This window comes from Salvelinus alpinus, chromosome 13 (genome assembly GCF_045679555.1).
Source record: "Salvelinus alpinus chromosome 13, SLU_Salpinus.1, whole genome shotgun sequence".
NCBI classification, from domain to species: domain Eukaryota; kingdom Metazoa; phylum Chordata; class Actinopteri; order Salmoniformes; family Salmonidae; genus Salvelinus; species Salvelinus alpinus.
In genome coordinates, this window is record NC_092098.1 from 52,007,006 (window position 1) to 52,024,536 (window position 17,531).

The 17,531-nt window shown below is 41.8% G+C and overlaps 1 protein-coding gene across 2 annotated transcripts in view; it reads left to right on the top strand.

Moving 5' to 3' along the window:
- Positions 1-17,531, top strand: part of LOC139537906 (uncharacterized) — a 42,724-nt gene continuing 25,193 nt past the window's right edge. Inside the window, exons 1-2 of one of the 2 annotated variants that reach the window (XR_011667615.1) lie at positions 1-553; positions 2,851-3,471. The gene's annotated coding sequence lies outside the window, so the exon portion shown is untranslated. Of the gene's footprint in view, positions 554-2,850; positions 3,472-17,531 lie in introns of those variants that run through there. The other variant, XM_071339790.1, reaches the window with a different exon arrangement.

Sequence of the window (17,531 nt, forward strand, 5' to 3'; positions counted from 1 at the left end):
AATCCCAGATAACACTTGTAGGCGATGTCATGGCGACGTTGGCTAGCAGAGCTCATACGTAGAGAAGCAAGTCATCGGATCTAATGGGCGTCTCACGCCGAACTGCGCATGTGCAGGCCGTCAACTCAAAGGCACTGCTTCGATATTAACTTGTTTTTGACGAAAATGAAAACGTGTCAGTTCATCACTTTCACGAGGTTGCTGTAATAACAGGTTCAACTACTTAAGAAATTGTCTCGAATCTAGGTTGTGCCTTTTGATTAAGAGAAAATGACCAACTAATGAAGATTTTCTCACTTCTCTCATTGACTTCTCAAGCACCAAACCTCGGCATGTTCTGTTTAGTCTATTTCAGAAGCGTTCCTGGAAGTCTCGCGATGTTGCGCCTCTGGGTTTAGAAACTCTGTGATTTGGTCTATAAAAGTGTGTAACACCCGGTCTACATCTTGGTAGAGACAACATATACGTATGTTGTATACCTGGCTTCTATTTTGAACATCTTCTTGTAATTTTTGTCTGTTTGACATCCATCGGCAAACTTCGTTGTCTTAAGGTAGGCTACTAACCCTTATTTCATTTCAACGGTAGACCGAAATGGTTGCTTAGCAAAACCTTTACTGTCCAATCATTAAAGCTACAATCCGTATTTGGTGAAACTGGCACGTCCGATTGTGATATTACAACAACGAAGAAGTTACTTCAAACAAAACACCGTTTTTTTCCATCGGACATCATTGCAACAAAAAAACAAAAAAACACTGCTGGTCGCTCCTCTTCTCCGTTTCATCACTGAAACCATATCAACGGCGCTGGCGCTGTTTCACCAAATGTAGATTCTAACTTTAATTGATCTTTGAGAAATAACATTGTCAGTGCCTCCAGTTATTGTGGTTTACAACTGAGGGATGGGACGAGGGAAATGTAATCCTTCTCGAATTCTAAAGTGCCCCAGATGCCAGGACTGACAGTCCATGACATCTGCATTATAGTTTTAACCATGTTTTGAATCAATTACATTGCTTTTTTTTACACTTACAAACAAATAAGCGTTTATTTCGCTTATTTTATTTCGCTCATTTTGATAGCCATAATGGCATCAAGTCTGTTGTCAATCAGCATTGGCACATATAATTATCAGACTCCTCTTTAAATTCTGCCTTCCAGAATTCACCTATAAACGATCAATAAATCTATCAAACATATTGGTTCAATCAGATGTGGTCAGAGAAAAGAGACATTCATAAAAGGATGATTCCCCTGTAGATCTTGTAGCGCCATAAGGAAATGTTCGTTATAAGGAAACGTTGTATGCCCTCAGACTTCTAGGACCTATGAGATAAAGTCATGTATAACTTTCACTACTAAAGGAGTTATTTATATGTTAGTGTTATTGTAATTAGAAATATTTTGGCAAAACATCTCGCGCCTTGAAAGTACGTCTTGGAGAACATAAATCTACGATTAGACGTCAAGACATCACCTCGCTAGTTGAGAGACACTTTATAGAACACAGAACACAATCATTCTATTAATGAATTGCGTTGCGTTGGGATCAAAATGGTTCATCCACCAAGTAGAGGTGACCATGACAACAAATTACTACAAAGAGAAGACAACAAATTACTACAAAGAGAAGCCATGTGGATGAATAAGTGACATTATGTATCTCCACACGGTTTAAATGAAGAATTAGATTTCCCCACATTTAGACTGCTATACAAGAACACTGTCCATATCAGACTTTGCATATAATTTGAGTTACCCAACATATTTCTTAACGGCTTTGCCTAATGTCCTTTCTGGTGGGTTATTTCATGAATTGACAGTGGGGCGATTTGACACACGGGGCGATTTGATTTGTGAGTTGCCCACCAGGCCCGCCCCCATACCCTATAATTCTGTATTTCTTTGTGATTGTAACTTGTATACAGGTAGACCAGAGAAGCCACATCCCTGATTGGCAGATGAATGGCAACCCTGATTAGAAGCACCTGCTGCTCATCGGTTCTTTACAAATGTTGTTTTGAATTAGAATAAAGTTTATATCTAAACACCGAAGAAGGCTGTAAAAGCCGAGACATTTGTGTATGCTATTCCTGATGCAGTGAAAATAATTAAAAACATTGAGTGATCTTTATGCTATAATCTACTGAAGCATTGTTGTGACTTCAAAAGCACTTGAACGCAATCATATCTTATTTACAACTTCCCCAACTTGGAAAGAGATTCAGAGGAAGACAGCATGACTACTACTTTATACTCCCAGCACCATTTCACTTGAACAGACAGATGAGAAAATTGATTTTCACCATCAATATGTTTTATTTTAAACTTTTATTTAACTAGGCAAGTCAATTAAGAACAAATTATTTACAAATGTTTATTTACAGTGTTTCTAGATTAGAATTATTGTCTCAAGGTATTAAAAAAACATAATTAGCCTTGTTTGATTTTCACCATCAAATTTTTTTTTTCTTCCCCCAAACTTTATTTAACTAGGCAAATCAATTAAGAATACATTATTTACAGTGTTTCTAGATTAGAAACAAAGAGGCTGGTGGCAGTTATATTGTCTCAAGGTATTTAAAGAAATTACAAAGTTAGTTTTGTTCGACCATCCTGTTTAGTCATGCTGTTGGGTCAGAGTTGAGATGCATGTTTGATCACAAATACCTTAATAGCTTCTACTGAGGCTAAGAACACATTTATCAAAACAAAAATTAGTCGAAGCAGGCACACACATTTTCTTCAGGAAACAGTAACAAATAAATATACAGTACAGAAAATACTGTTTCCAGAGCAAAAGCATTCACTGTCTGTTTTTGGTTATTTTCATATCTCATCTCTAAGAAAGTCAGAGACCTACAAGATCAACCAGAGAATGGGTGGAGATAAATCAAAAAACCGAGCGGATAAGGCAGAGAAAGACCTCAATCAAACCAAAACGGAAAAAAAGAAAGTGAAGAAGGGAAAGACGACTGAAAACGATTACAACCAACTCCTTGCTAAGAACGTGAGACTGGAAACAGAACAAAAGATGGAAGAAGAACGAAGACAGGAGCTCGAGAAGGAAAGACTACAATTAATGGAACACAATAGACAGCGAGAGAAGGATGAAAGGACCAGGATTAAGCAGGAAAAAGAGATTGTAAAAGGAGAAGAGATTGCAAAAGGAGATCAGAACACTGTATAAAAAAAAGGGCATAAACTGTTTAATTTATCCACAAAATGTATTATTGAACAAAGCACACAATCATTGTAAACTTTTAATATCCACAATTGCACTGCCTGTTTTATTTTCCTCATTCTGTGTTTAAAGGGATAGTTCACACAAATGACAGTGGTTTTATAATCCTGTTTGCAGTCTTTGGTTTTGTTTACCTGGCTGCTGCCACCAAATGCTTTTCAAAACCAATGCCTGTCAATATCTTATAATCCTCTGTAGCTTTGCAATAAATAGATTCTATTGATGCCTTGTTGTCTGATCTCTTCTCTGACACGTTACACCTGACACAGAAAAATCCAAACAGCTTATTCAGGACTCTTATAGGCTGGCATTCAATGCATGCTTTATATAAAAAGTACATGTATCTTGACCAGAAGCAGTATGTTGGCCAGTAGTGAAGCCCCAGATGTTTTTGGTCCAGCTCCGACCCTTTTGAGGGTATTATTATTATTATGAAAAAAATATATACATTTCAGTCTGAGTTTTCATAACCACACATCACTTGCGCTATGCACATTTTAATGACTAAATAAACAATCCAATATATCTGCATGGCAGTAGCAGGCACTGCAAGAAGCCCCTGATGTGACTCAGTGTCTGCTGTGATTGGTAGAGATATAACAACACAGTGGACCGCTCTCATCCCTTGACCCCACCCCTACAGCACTGGTTAGATGTCAATCCCATCACTCAGTAAAATGCCTCAAAATAACACAGCAAATATGGATACTCCAGAATTTCTTTCGAAAGGCAAATAAAGTGAGCAGGTTGAGGCAGTAATAAATGCGGTAGAACAGCCAGAAAGTCAAAGGGCAGCAGCAGAGTTAGCCACAGGTTTGGCGGTAGCTAACTAGTCTCCATCAGCATAAGGGTAGGCTAATGCTTATAAATTAGCGGTCAGTATCCTAAAGGCATTTGATGTGAGTCTGAGTTATTTAACAGTATATTTAGTGAATGGGAAAGCTAAGAATGTTGATATAAGTCATGATATTAGGAAAAGTAATTACTTCCAGCGAGTGTATTCGATGGGTTTCGTTTCTGTAGCTAGCTAAATAAATAAAAATAAAAACTGAGACCGAAGAGATGAGCAAATGTTTTTCTGACTGAAGCACATATCTTCTGACAGTGACACAGCGCCCCCATGTGGACTGAAGCTGAACTTCACGCCAACATATTTAACCCTTTCAAAAATGAGCAATGTTGGTGGTAGAACTAACTAAATGAAATGAATCATAGGTCTTACAACCTATATCATTCTACAAGTAAACACGATTGGCTCATGTCTGTTATTTCCATATAGGCTATGTAACTATTTGAGGCGTTCTGCATTAGCATCGAATAGCCCCAGCGATATGCAACTTTTCAGGGAAGTTAGGAACCAATATAACTCAGTCAGTTAGGAAAGCTAAGGCTAACTTTTTCAAACAGAAATTTGCATCCTGTAGAATTAATTCCAAAAAGTTTTGGGACACTGTAAAGTCCATGGAGAATAAGAGCACCTCCTCCCAGCTGCCAGCTGCACTGACGCTAGGAAACTCTGTCACCACCGATAAATCTACGATAATCGATAATTTCAACAAGCATTTTTTTCTACGGCTGGCCATGCTTTCCACCTGGCTACCCCTACCCCGGCCAACAGCTCAGCACCCCCTGCAGCAACTTGCCCAAGCCCCCCCCCCCCCCCCCCCCCTCTGCTTCTCCTTCACCAAAATACAGACAGCTGATGTTCTGAAAGAGCTGCAAAATCTGGATCCCTACAAATCAGCTGGGCTAGACAATCTGGACCCTCTTTCTAAAATTATCCGCCGAAATTGTTGCAACCCCTATTACTAGCCTGTTCAATCTCTCTTTCGTATCGTCTGAGATCCCCCAAAGATTGGAAAGCTTTGGAGACACTAGACCCAAACTGTTATAGACCTATATCCAGCCTGCCCTGCCTTTGTAAAATCTTTGAAAGCCAAGTTAACAAATAGATCACTGTAAATAGCACACCCAGCTACCTCATCCCCATATTGTTATTTATCCTCTTGCTCTTTTCCACCCCAGTATCTCTACTTGCACATCATCTTCTGCACATCTATCACTTCAGTGTTAATGCTAAATTGTAATTATTTCACCTCTATGGCCTATTTATTGCCTTACCTCCCTACTCTTCTACATTTGCACACACTGTACATAGATTTTTATATTGTGTTATTGACTGTACGTTTGTTTATGTGTAACTCTGTGTTGTTGTTTTTGTCGCACTGCTTTGCTTTATCTTGACCAGGTCACAGTTGTAAATGAGAACTTGTTCTCAACTGGCCTACCTGGTTAAATAAAGGTGAAATAAAATTAAAATAAAACTGCCCATTATTAACTTGAAAAATTTATTTTAATTAGTCATTTAGCTACTTACTTTTTCTATTGTTGCATTGTCGAGAGGTGAACCTGCAAGTAAGCATTTCATTGCACTGTGTACTCCATGTATATGACAAATAAACAAACTTGAATTTAGACCAGGGGGAGGGCAGCCAGATAGAGAGGGGAAAAGATGGCCAGCTTTGTGGTTATATTGTACACTGAACAAAACGATGAAAATACATAGGCCTTTAAATTGTGTCCTCAAATGTTTTGTAATCTAAAAATGTCACATTAGCTGGTAGAACTGACGAGGTCTTATAACTCATTCCATTCTACAAGTACATTCGGCTTATATTCATAAAGCCTAGGGGGCTATGCAGCTTATCTGTCGTGTTTGGAGTTGTGTTGCGCTGTTATGTGAACACTTGCATTTTTCTTTAGTTGAGTTGACCTGGTTGTGTCAGTATACTAGGATAGGGCTGTAACGGTACAGATATACCTACCAAACCGTTCGAAATGGGGAACACTGTTCAGTCCGCACTGTGAACCTGAATGAATACTAAAAACATTGAAAAAATAATAAAAACGCCATGCCTACCCTGCGTTGTATGCTACTGCCTCGTGAGTAAAGCTGAAAAAACATTGTAGGTTATTCTGTTAAAACAACTACAATTTATGCGCACATTGTAATCAACATGTGAATGTTAACTGACGGATTTAAAACGCTCCTTTTGTGAGGTGCAGCCGGGAACTCTGTAGATGGTGAGTGGTGGGATCGATAAACCAGAATTGGAGGATCCTCCATCGTTTAAACCTCCCGTTTGGGAACATTTTGATTTCACTGTCGATTACAACAGCGATGGACAGAGTTGTGGATAAAATGTTAATATGTTCTCCACTGCTCAACGAGAATAGCCCAGAGTGGCGCGAGAAGCTTGTCGGCCAATCACAAGTCATAAAAGTGCCACTACAGTCATAGAGCCTCCGCGTGGTACTAGTATTATTGCGCAAATCGGCTTGTTATGGTTGGTTTCTATTTCTCCCTGCCTCCGTCTTCTGTGCGTTTTATGGCAGACAACACCCCAAAAGGTGTACTGCCGCCACCAACTGGATAGTTTGAAAACCAAAACATTTAAATAAAATAATGTCGTAAATAAATCCATACGTAATAGTGAAACTAACTTAATCCATCCTAATAAAAATAGTACATTGCCAAAACAAACAAAACTCCCACTTCCTTCCTTTTAATTCTCCATATCTCCCTTCTCAGGCTTGAGGACCTGAGAGGGTGGTATGTCTTGTGACAATATTGCATGTAACTCCTTCGTTGGGAAATCTTCTCTCCACCTTGGCAGTGCCATTAATTACCACAGCTATAAAAGCCAAAGTCCACCTTCTTAACCTTTAAAATGTCCGGATCCTGCTGGTGAAAGGCAACCCCTGCAGCCTGCAGTGTAGGCCTATCCACCACCATGGACTCTTCTGATGCACCATTCAAACCCTCAACCCCTTTTAACAGCTGCTGCATATGAAATGTTCTGTACAGCCCTGGCTTTGTCCACCTCATTCTCTTTCACCATTGTAAAGTATTCAGAAGATGTGGCTCCATGGTTCCCACCGCAATTGCAACATGTCACATATTCATAATTTTTATAACACATAATATGATATTTTCTATAACTTTGACATCTCGGCTTCTCCCTTCTGCAAACACTTGATACATGACCAAAAGCTTTACAATGATCCCATAGTTAACATACCCTAACTGCACTTGAGTAGGGAGAGACTCCATATCAAAAAACTAAATAACAGATAAACTCTTCACTTTTTCTTCATTCACCACACGATTCATCCGACGTGCATCAATCACTCTCTTCAACATCTACTTCCCACGATACGCCAGATATTACCCCCTTGATAGATGCCCTGCTCCTAAGAGACATACGCAACACTTCAAACTTATCAAATCGGGTGAGAAACAACACAAGCCCGCCTCTAGTGATCCTCTCAGCCTTCACTCTACCCATCTTGAGGAATCCATTTGAGATATCCAAACTGGTAGAGAGAGTGCTGGGTAATTTGTTTATCTGCTCCTCCTTTACAAACTGTATTCCTGCAAGATACGAAGTGACATTCTCTTCTCTGTACTCTACTTCGCTCCGTTTTCCATTCTTTTGGACAATATTCCAATTCTCCTGGATTCTACCGCCATTAGATTCAGAATCCACTTCATCATCTGCTTCCGCCATCTTTTTCACTAATTCACATCCTAGCGACACTTTCTCTGTTACCAGGTGAACTGAGGTCACCTGTCAGCCTTTTTTCCAAAACAAATGTCAGAAAAATACTTCCCGCTCTCCCTGCCTCCTTGCTCCCGTGTCACTCGCTCACAGTACATATACCACAAGGCCCCTCCTCCGCCCGTTCTCCCTTGCGCTGTATCATCTCTGGTTAACAAAGTTGCAAACAAATGGACTTTTCTGCTCTTCCCTCACTCGGATCAGATCATGTCTATACGGAACTGGTTGTCCTCGGGTCAACCAGCTGCACACATTCGTAATGGCTGTGGTAAATTTGGGTTGACTTTGGATATCCCTATGGGTCTAGTTAGGGACCATCAGTAAATGTATTTATTGACAGTGCCTAACTATTCCCGGAGCTAGTGTAACCGATGTGAAAGGGCTAGCTAGGTAGCGGTGGTGCGCGCTAGCAGCCTTTCAGTCGGTGACGTCACTTGCTCTGAGACTTGAACTAGTGGTTCCCCTTGTTCTGCAAGGGCCGCAGCCTTTGTGGAGCGATGGGTAACGATGCTTCGTGGGTGACTGTTGTTGATGTGTGCAGAGGGTCCCTGGTTTGCGTCGGGGCGAGGGGACGGTCTAAAGTTATACTGTTACACTAGGCTATCCAAAGTCAGGTCGCACACCAGCCACCTGAAGCTAATTGGCAAACTAATTTGGCTAACACTTCCCACCTGCGAACACACACACATCAAACCACACCCCGAAACTAACTCACAGTTGAATTCAGTCATGGCTGCTAGCATTTCTTAATGAACCAAATCTAAAACCAGCCAAAACCAGGAAAGGCAGTAGTCCTTTAAATCTAGCTGATGCCATGTTGCAGATGACAATGGATGAGAACAGCAGGCCAGTGGAGCACTTAGAACAGCAGCAGCCAGGGGCAAAGCAGCCAGGAAGAGGAAGATTTAGGTGACCTAAACACAGGCCCAAAACAAGTTAAGCTACTTCAGTATCCCCTTGGCCATTCTTTATTGTAAAACTAAAGAGACCCACCAGACACAAAGATGGCAACAGAAGACTAGATGATGGAGGGAGAACCTAGAAGAACATAACAGGCCATAACAGAAGAGGATAGAAACCGTAACAAACAAGAACCAGAGATGGCAACAGACAAGACACAGAGAAAGTGACAGAGGGCAGATGGAGAGAACAGAGGTGGGTTGAACACACAGTAGACTATCACTTTAAGCTGCTCTATAGATTCTAATTTGTTTTATTTATTTGCACAAATTAGATGAAATACAGATAGTGAGAAAGTAAAACATGGTTTACAAAGAATTGCAGGGGAGGTGAGCGAGCCTGTGAAATTAATATTAAAACAATTGTATACTTTTATACTTACAACCAGGACAGGATTAGAGAGGACAAAAGACAGCAACAGAAGAGGGCAGACGAGTCACGAGAGATAGCAAACAGACAACGCAGAGAAAGTGATGGCGATAGGCAGAGGGGTGAACACACAGTAGACTATCACTTAAAGCTGCTGTATGTGCTCTAATTACCGCACTGTGTGTGGGTGGGGTGGGTGGGGGGAGGCGGGGGGGGGTTGGATACTGTGAGATTCTTTAATCAGTTTTGCTCATTGAACAAGTCAGTCTGTTTGAAGTTGTTGAAGGTTTTTTGGCAATACACTGTAGATCAAAAATGTAATCATATCAAATTGTATTTGTCATATGCGCTGAACACAACAGGTGCAATACAACTTTACCGTGCAATGATTACTTACAAGCCCTTAACCAACAATGCAGAGTTTTAAAAAGTAAGACATTTGCTTAATAAACTAAAGGAAAAATATGGTTTTCCAGACTAGACCCACAGTAGCTACTGTAATTGAGTACTGGCAGTGTATGCTGTGGGAAGGTGCAAGTTAACTGAAATATCTAATCTCTCAATGTTGCCTTCCAGAGAGACATCAGAGATGGTAACATATTCTGTTTCATGGAAACGTGGCTCACTTGGGATATGGTGTCAGAGTTGGTACAGCCAGCCGGTTTCTTCATGCATCGTGCCGACAGAAACAAACATCTCTCTGGTAAGACGAAGCGTGGGGGTGTATACCTGATGATTAACGACTCATGGTGTAATCATAACAACATACAGGAAATCAAGTCCTTTTATTCACCTGACCTAGAATTCCTTACAATCAAATGCCGACCACATTATCTTCCAAGAGAACTCTCTTCGATTATAGTCACAGCCGTGTATATCCCCCCCCAAGCAGATACCTCGACGGCCCTGAACTTCACTGGACTCTATGTAAACTGGAAACCACATATCCTGAGGCTGCATTTATTGTAGCTGGGGATTTTAACAAAGCTAACCTGAGAACAAAACTCCCTAAATTCTATCAGTATATCGAATGCGCGACACGAGCTGGTAGCATTCTGGATCATTGCTACTTTAACTTCCACAATGCATACAAAGCCCTCCCCCCGCCCTGCCTTCGGCAAATCTGACCATGACTCCATTTTGTTGCTCCCAGCCTATAGACAGAAACTAAAACAGGAAATGCTCGTGCACAGGTCTATCCAACGCTGGTCTGACCAATCGGATTCCACGCTTCAAGATTGCTTCGATCACGTGGACTGGGATATGTTCCGGATAGCCTCAGACAACAACATTGATGTATACGCTGACTCGGTGAGTGAGTTTATTAACATGTGCATCGGAGATGTCGTACCCACTGTGCCTATTAAAACCTTCCCTAACCAGAGACCGTGGACTGATGGCAGCATTCGAGCAAAACTGAAAGCACGAACCACAGCTTTTAACCATGGCAAGGCGACTGGAAAAACGACCGAATACAAACTGTGCAGCTACTCCCTCCGCAAGGCAATCAAACAAGCAAAGTGTCAGTATAGAGACAAAGTAGAGTCGCAATTCAAACACGAGAGGTATGTGGCAGGGTCTACAGTCAATCACGGATTACAAAAAGAACACCAGAGCCTACGCAGACATCGATGTCTTGCTCGCTTTGAGGACAATACAGTGCCACTGACACGGCCCACTACCAAAGCCTGTGGGCTCTTTGTGAGACTAGTCAAGGATCATATCACCTCCACCCTACCTGATACCCTAGACCCACTCCAATTTGCTTACCACCCCAATAGGTCCACTGATGATGCAATATCCATCCCACTGCATACTGCCCTATCCCATCTGGACCTATGTTAGAATGCTGTTTTTATTTTACCTTTATTTAACTAGGCAAGTCAGTTAAAACCTCTCTGGGATATGTGGGACGGTAGTGTCCCACCTCGCCAACAGCCAGTGAAAGTGCAGGGCGCCAAATTCAAAACAACAAAAATCTCATAATTAATATTCCTCAAGCATACAAGTATTTTACACCATTTTAAAGATGAAATTCTCGTTAATCCAGCCACAGTGTCTGATTTCAAAAAGGCTTTACAGCGAAAGCCCCACAAACGATTATGTTAGGTCACCACCAAGTCACAGAAAAACACAGCCATTTTTCCAGCCAAAGGGAGGAGTCACAAAAAGCACAAATAGAGATAAAATGAATCACTAACCTTTGATGATCTTCGTCAGATGACACTCATAGGACTTCATGTTACACAATACATGTATGTTTTGTTCGCTAAAGTGCATATTTATATAAAAAAAATCTCATTTTACATTGGAGCGTTACGTTCAGTAGTTCTAAAACATGCAGTGATTTTGCAGAGCCACATCAATTTACAGAAATACTCATCATAAATGTTGATGAAAATACAAGTGTTATACATGGAATTAGAGATATACTTCTCCTTAATGCAACCGCTGTGTCAGATTTCAAAAAAACTTTACGAAAAAAGCAAACCATGCAATAATCTGAGTACAGCGTTCAGACAACAAAGCAGCCAAAAAGATATCCGCTATATTGGGTAGTCAACATTAGTCAGAAATAGCATTATAAGTATTCACTTACCTTTGATGATCTTCATCAGAATGCACGCCCAGGAGTCTCAGTTCCACCATAAATGTTTGATTTGTTCGATAAAGTTAATAATTTATGTCCAAATAGCTTCTTTTGTTAGGGCGTTTGGTAAACAAATCCAAACGCGCTTTCAGGTCCAGCCGAACGTCGGACGAAAAGTTCAAAATGTTATGTGTGTTTAAAAGTGTTTTATATTACAGGTCGTAGAAACATGTCAAACTAAGTATAGAATCAATCTTTAGGATGTTTTTATCATAAATGTTCAATAATGTTCCAACTGGAAAATTCCAATGTCTGCAGAAAAGCAATGGAACGAGAGCTAACTCTCTCGTGACAGCGCGTCACGAGTCTGTGGCACTCTGCCAGACACCTGGTTCATTCAGCTCTCATTCGGCCCCACTTCACAGTAGAAGCCTCAAACAAAGTTCTAAAGACTGTTGACATCTAGTGGAAGCCTTAGGAAGTGCAACATAACCAATATCCCACTGTATCTACAATAGGGGCGGAGTTAAAAAACTACAAGCCTCAGATTTCCCACTTCCTGGTTGGATTTTTCTCAGGTTTTCGCGAGTCAGATGAGTTCTGTTATACTCACAGACATCATTATAACAGTTTTAGAAACTTCAGAGTGTTTTCTATCTAAGACTGTTTCAAGGACAGCTTTATTCCATCTACGTAACATTGCAAAAATCAGAATTTTTCTGTCCAAAAATGATGCAGAAAAAATAATCCATGCTTTTGTTACTTCTAGGTTAGACTACTGCAATGCTCTACTTTCCGGCTACCCGGATAAAGCACTAAATAAACTTCAGTTAGTGCTAAATACGGCTGCTAGAATCCTGACTAGAACCAAAAAATTTGATCATATTACTCCAGTGCTAGCTTCCCTACACTGGCTTCCTGTTAAGGCAAGGGCTGATTTCAAGGTTTTACTGTTAACCTACAAAGCGTTACATGGGCTTGCTCCTACCTATCTTTCCGAGTTGGTCCTGCCGTACATACCTACACGTACGCTACGGTCACAAGACGCAGGCCTCCTAATTGTCCCTAGAATTTCTAAGCAAACAGCTGGAGGCAGGGCTTTCTCCTATAGATCTCCATTTTTATGGAATGGTCTGCCTACCAATGTGAGAGACGCAGACTCGGTCTCAACCTTTAAGTCTTTACTGAAGACTTATCTCTTCAGTAGGTCATATGATTGAGTTTAGTCTGGCCCAGGAGTGTGAAGGTGAACGGAAAGGCTCTGGAGCAACGAACCGCCCTTGCTGTCTCTGCCTGGCCGGTTCCCCTCTCTCCACTGGGATTCTCTGCCTCTAACTCTATTACAGGGGCTGAGTCACTGGCTTACTGGTGCTCTTTCATGCCGTCCCTAGGAGGGGTGCGTCACTTGAGTGGGTTGAGTCACTGACGTGATCTTCCTGTCTGGGTTGGCGCCCCCCCTTGGTTTGTGCCGTGGCGGAGATCTTTGTGGGCTATACTCGGCCTTGTCTCAGGATTGTAAGTTGGTGGTTGAAGATATCCCTCCAGTGGTGCGGGCGCTGTGCTCTGGCAAAGTGGGTGGGGTTATATCCTTCCTGTTTGGCCCTGTCCGGGGGTATCATCGGATGGGGCCACAGTGTCTCCTGACCCCTCCTGTCTCAGCCTCCAGTATTTATGCTGCAGTAGTTTATGTGTCGGGGGGCTGGGGTCAGTTTGTTATATCTGGAGTACTTCTCCTGTCTTATCCGGTGTCCTGTGTGAATTTAAGTATGCTCTCTCTAATTCTCTCCTTCTTTCTTTCTTTCTCTCTCTCGGAGGACCTGAGCCCTAGGACCATGCCTCAGGACTACCTGGCATGATGACTCCTTGCTGTCCCCAGTCCACCTGGCCGTACTGCTGCTCCAGTTTAAACTGTTCTGCCTGCGGCTATGGAACCCTGACCTGTTCACCGGACGTGCTACCTGTCCCAGATCTGCTGTTTTCAACTCTCTAGAGACCGCAGGAGCGGTAGAGATGCTCTTAGTGATCGGCTATGAAGGGCCAACTGACATTTACTCCTGAGGTGCTGACTTGCTACACCCTCGATAACTACTGTGATTATTATTATTTGACCATGCTGGTCATTTATGAACATTTGAACATCTTGGCCATGTTCTGTTATAATCTCCACCCGGCACAGCCAGAAGAGGACTGGCCACCCCTCATAGCCTGGTTCCTCTCTAGGTTTCTTCCTAGGTTTTGGCCTTTCTCGGGAGTTTTTCCTAGCCACCGTGCTTCTACACCTGCATTGCTTGCTGTTTGGGGTTTTAGGCTGCGTTTCTGTACAGCACTTCGAGATATTAGCTGATGTACGAAGGGCTATATAAATAAATGTGATTTGATTTGAATACTACTAATAATATATTAGCATCTGGGACAGAGTAGCAGGCAGTTTACTCTGGGCACCTTATTCATCCAAGCTACTCAATACTGCCCCCCTGTCACCAAGAAGTTTTTAAGAACAAATTCTTATTTTCAATGATGGCCTAGGAACAGTGGGTTAACTGCCTTGTTCAGGGGCAGAACGACAGATGCTTACCTTGTCAGCTCGGGGATTCAATCTTGCAACCTTTCGGATACTAGTCTAACGCGCTAACCACTAGGCTACCTGCCACCCCTGTTAATTGACTACAGCTCAGCATTTAACACCATAGTACCCTCCAAACTCGTCATTAAGGTTGAGACCCTGGGTCTTGACCCCGCACTGTACAACTGGGTCCTGGACTTTCGTACGGGCCGCCTCCAGGTGGTGAGGGTAGGAAACAATATCTCCACCCCGCTGATCCTCAACACTGGGGCCCCACAAGGGTGCGTTCTCAGCCCTCTCCTGTACTCCCTGTTCACCCATGACTGCGTGGCCATGCACGTCTCCCACTCAATCATCAAGTTTGCAGACAACACTACAGTGGTAGGCTTGATTACCAACAATGACGAGACAGTCTACAGGGAGGAGGTGAGGGCCCTCGGAGTGTGGTGTCAGGAAAATATCCTCACACTCAACGTAAAAAAACTAAGGAGATGATTGTGGACTTCAGGAAACAGCAGAGGGAGCACCCCCTATCCACATCGAGGGGACAGTAGTGGAGAAGGTGGAAAGTTTTAAGTTCCTCGACGTACACATCACGGACAAAGTGAAATGGTCCGCCCACACAGACAGCGTGGTGAAGAAGATACAACAGCGCCTCTTCAACCTCAGGAAGCTGAAGAAATTTGGCTTGTCACCAAAAACATTTACATTTACATTTAAGTCATTTAGCAGACGCTCTTATCCAGAGCGACTTACAAATTGGAAAGTTCATACATATTCATCCTGGTCCCCCCGTGGGGAATGAACCCACAACCCTGGCGTTGCAAGCGCCATGCTCTACCAACTGAGCCACACGGGACCACGTGTGGTCCAGAACAGAACATGGCCAAAACACTCACACACTTTTACAGATGCACAATCGAGAGCATCCTTTCGGGCTGTATCACCACCTGATACGGCAACTGCTCCGCCCACAACCGTTATTTGAATTCAATCAGCATGACAGGGTGATCTCCAGCCTTGTCCTCGTCAACACTCACACCTGTGTTAACGAGAGAATCACTGACATGATGTCAGCTGGTCCTTTTGTGGCAGGGCTGAAATGCAGTGGAAATGTTGTTTGGGGCTTCAGTTCTTTTGCATGGAAAAGAGGGACTTTGCAAATCATTGCAATTCATCTGATCACTCTTCATAACATTTTGGAGTATATGCAAATTGCCATCATACAAACTGAGGCAGCAGACTTTGTGAAAATTTATATTTGTGTCATTCTCAAAACTTTTGGCCACGACTGTACTATGGGCAGCACAAACATCAGTTGGTTGTACATTAACCGAAAAAGTTTGGGAACCACTGAGCTAGAGGATGAATTCTGTCTCCAATGTTACTGAATAACAACCACAGAGGCTTCCATTTACTCATGTGATTGACAAGAAGAGTGTGGGGATGGGGTGGTCACATGTTTTACAAGAAAGAGAGATATGGTCAAGGACAGTACAGTATGACGATGGGGGGTGTAGCGGTGTCGTTTCTTGGGCTCTTGTTGGGCCTTTCCTTTCCAGACATTTCCTGTCTAAATAAAATGAAATCAGTTCTTTTTGGAGGGGTTTCATGCAACATGATTAATTAAGGCATTCCCAAGGAAATGGACTCACAAATGTGGACATCATTTCCGTGTAATGCAACATAACGTTATTGCATATGTCAAGGAAAGAGCAGGGGTTCATAACTGTTAGTACTCAGTGTATATGATGGAGTGAGAGGTCAGAGGTCAGTTGGTGTTACAACTGCTGTTAGTTGTTATATTTATTTTTATATTAATATTGTTGTTTTATACAGTAATTTACTAATGTTAAGTAGTTTATACAATTATTTATTTAGTGCTTTTGGAAGTTGTAGTATAAACCCTAATCATTCTCATTCTTTGTTCATTAACATTATATAAAGCAACATTATGTTCCTTCATCTCTCAATGAACAGAATCACATCCTTCCTCTCTGGAAAATAAAGTTCCCTACTTTGTGTAACTCATACATTTAATGGTATTTATTTATGTATCAATACATTATCAGCTGTGTGTGTAAAGTGAATTACTTGTGAGTTCATCAATACAGTAGTTTATTCAATCAATAATACATTTTTTGTGTCATCACCGCGAGCCATCATGACTCTCAAAAGCCGCAACATCCGCAGTTTACTTGTGATGCTAATGTTAGCGCCGCCCTAAAACCCTCTTCAAATTCGATACAAACCTTCAAATAGGTACAGTATGTATTGAGACATTAAATGAACTCTTTATAGTGTTTTATTGACATTTTACAGGTGATAAGTTGGACAAATCGGGTGAAAAAAGCAGTTTCCCCATGCGACATATCTTCCCCTTCCACTATCGCTCAGTAGCCTTCGCTTTCCCCTCCGGCATTTTTAAAAGACCCAGCAAAGCTCCATTACCTACTTCAATCATGCAGAGACGGGCAGTGTGGAGGTCTCGTTGTTGACTTTGCTGGAATGGGGAGAAATTGTGTTTTTTTAACATTACAGTTGACTTGGTAGCATTTCATTTTTGGGGCGCTAAAATAAGGTCAAGTGTATGGAATACTGTGATGTACGGAACACCGTTAGGTAGCAGTGGCTCTAGCTGGTACGTCCTTTCTCTTCAGGACACGGCGCCACTTCTCCAAAATGTGTGGGTCCTTGGGTAGCAGATGGCAGCTTACTGCAGGATTTTTTTGGGAGAATATTCGTACAGCTTGGAGCTATACAGTTTATGTTTGAATTACTAACTGTTGTCATCTTCGTTGTCCGCACCTAACCTCACTCTCTTCGATTCACTCTCCGTGCGACAACTCAATACAACGGACAATTAGCTGATTCCTGCCGGTGACGCACTGGCGTCAGTCGTTACTATGGCAATTTAAATCGGCGCTGACCATAGCTCAACTAAACTTTTTTGACGATCAAAATACTAAATATAGAGATGTTTTTATGTTAAATACATGTTTAAGATTAGTGGATTGAAAACATCTCTTAGATGTACTTCCTAAAGTGTTTCCATTCCCCTTTAAGTGATGCTCTGTTTCTGGTATTTTTCATGATTTTAGAATTTGATGATGTAGGCCTTATTGGAATTTATTTCCCCCTCTGAAGGCCTAAATCCATTATTCACGGTTTGCCAATGAT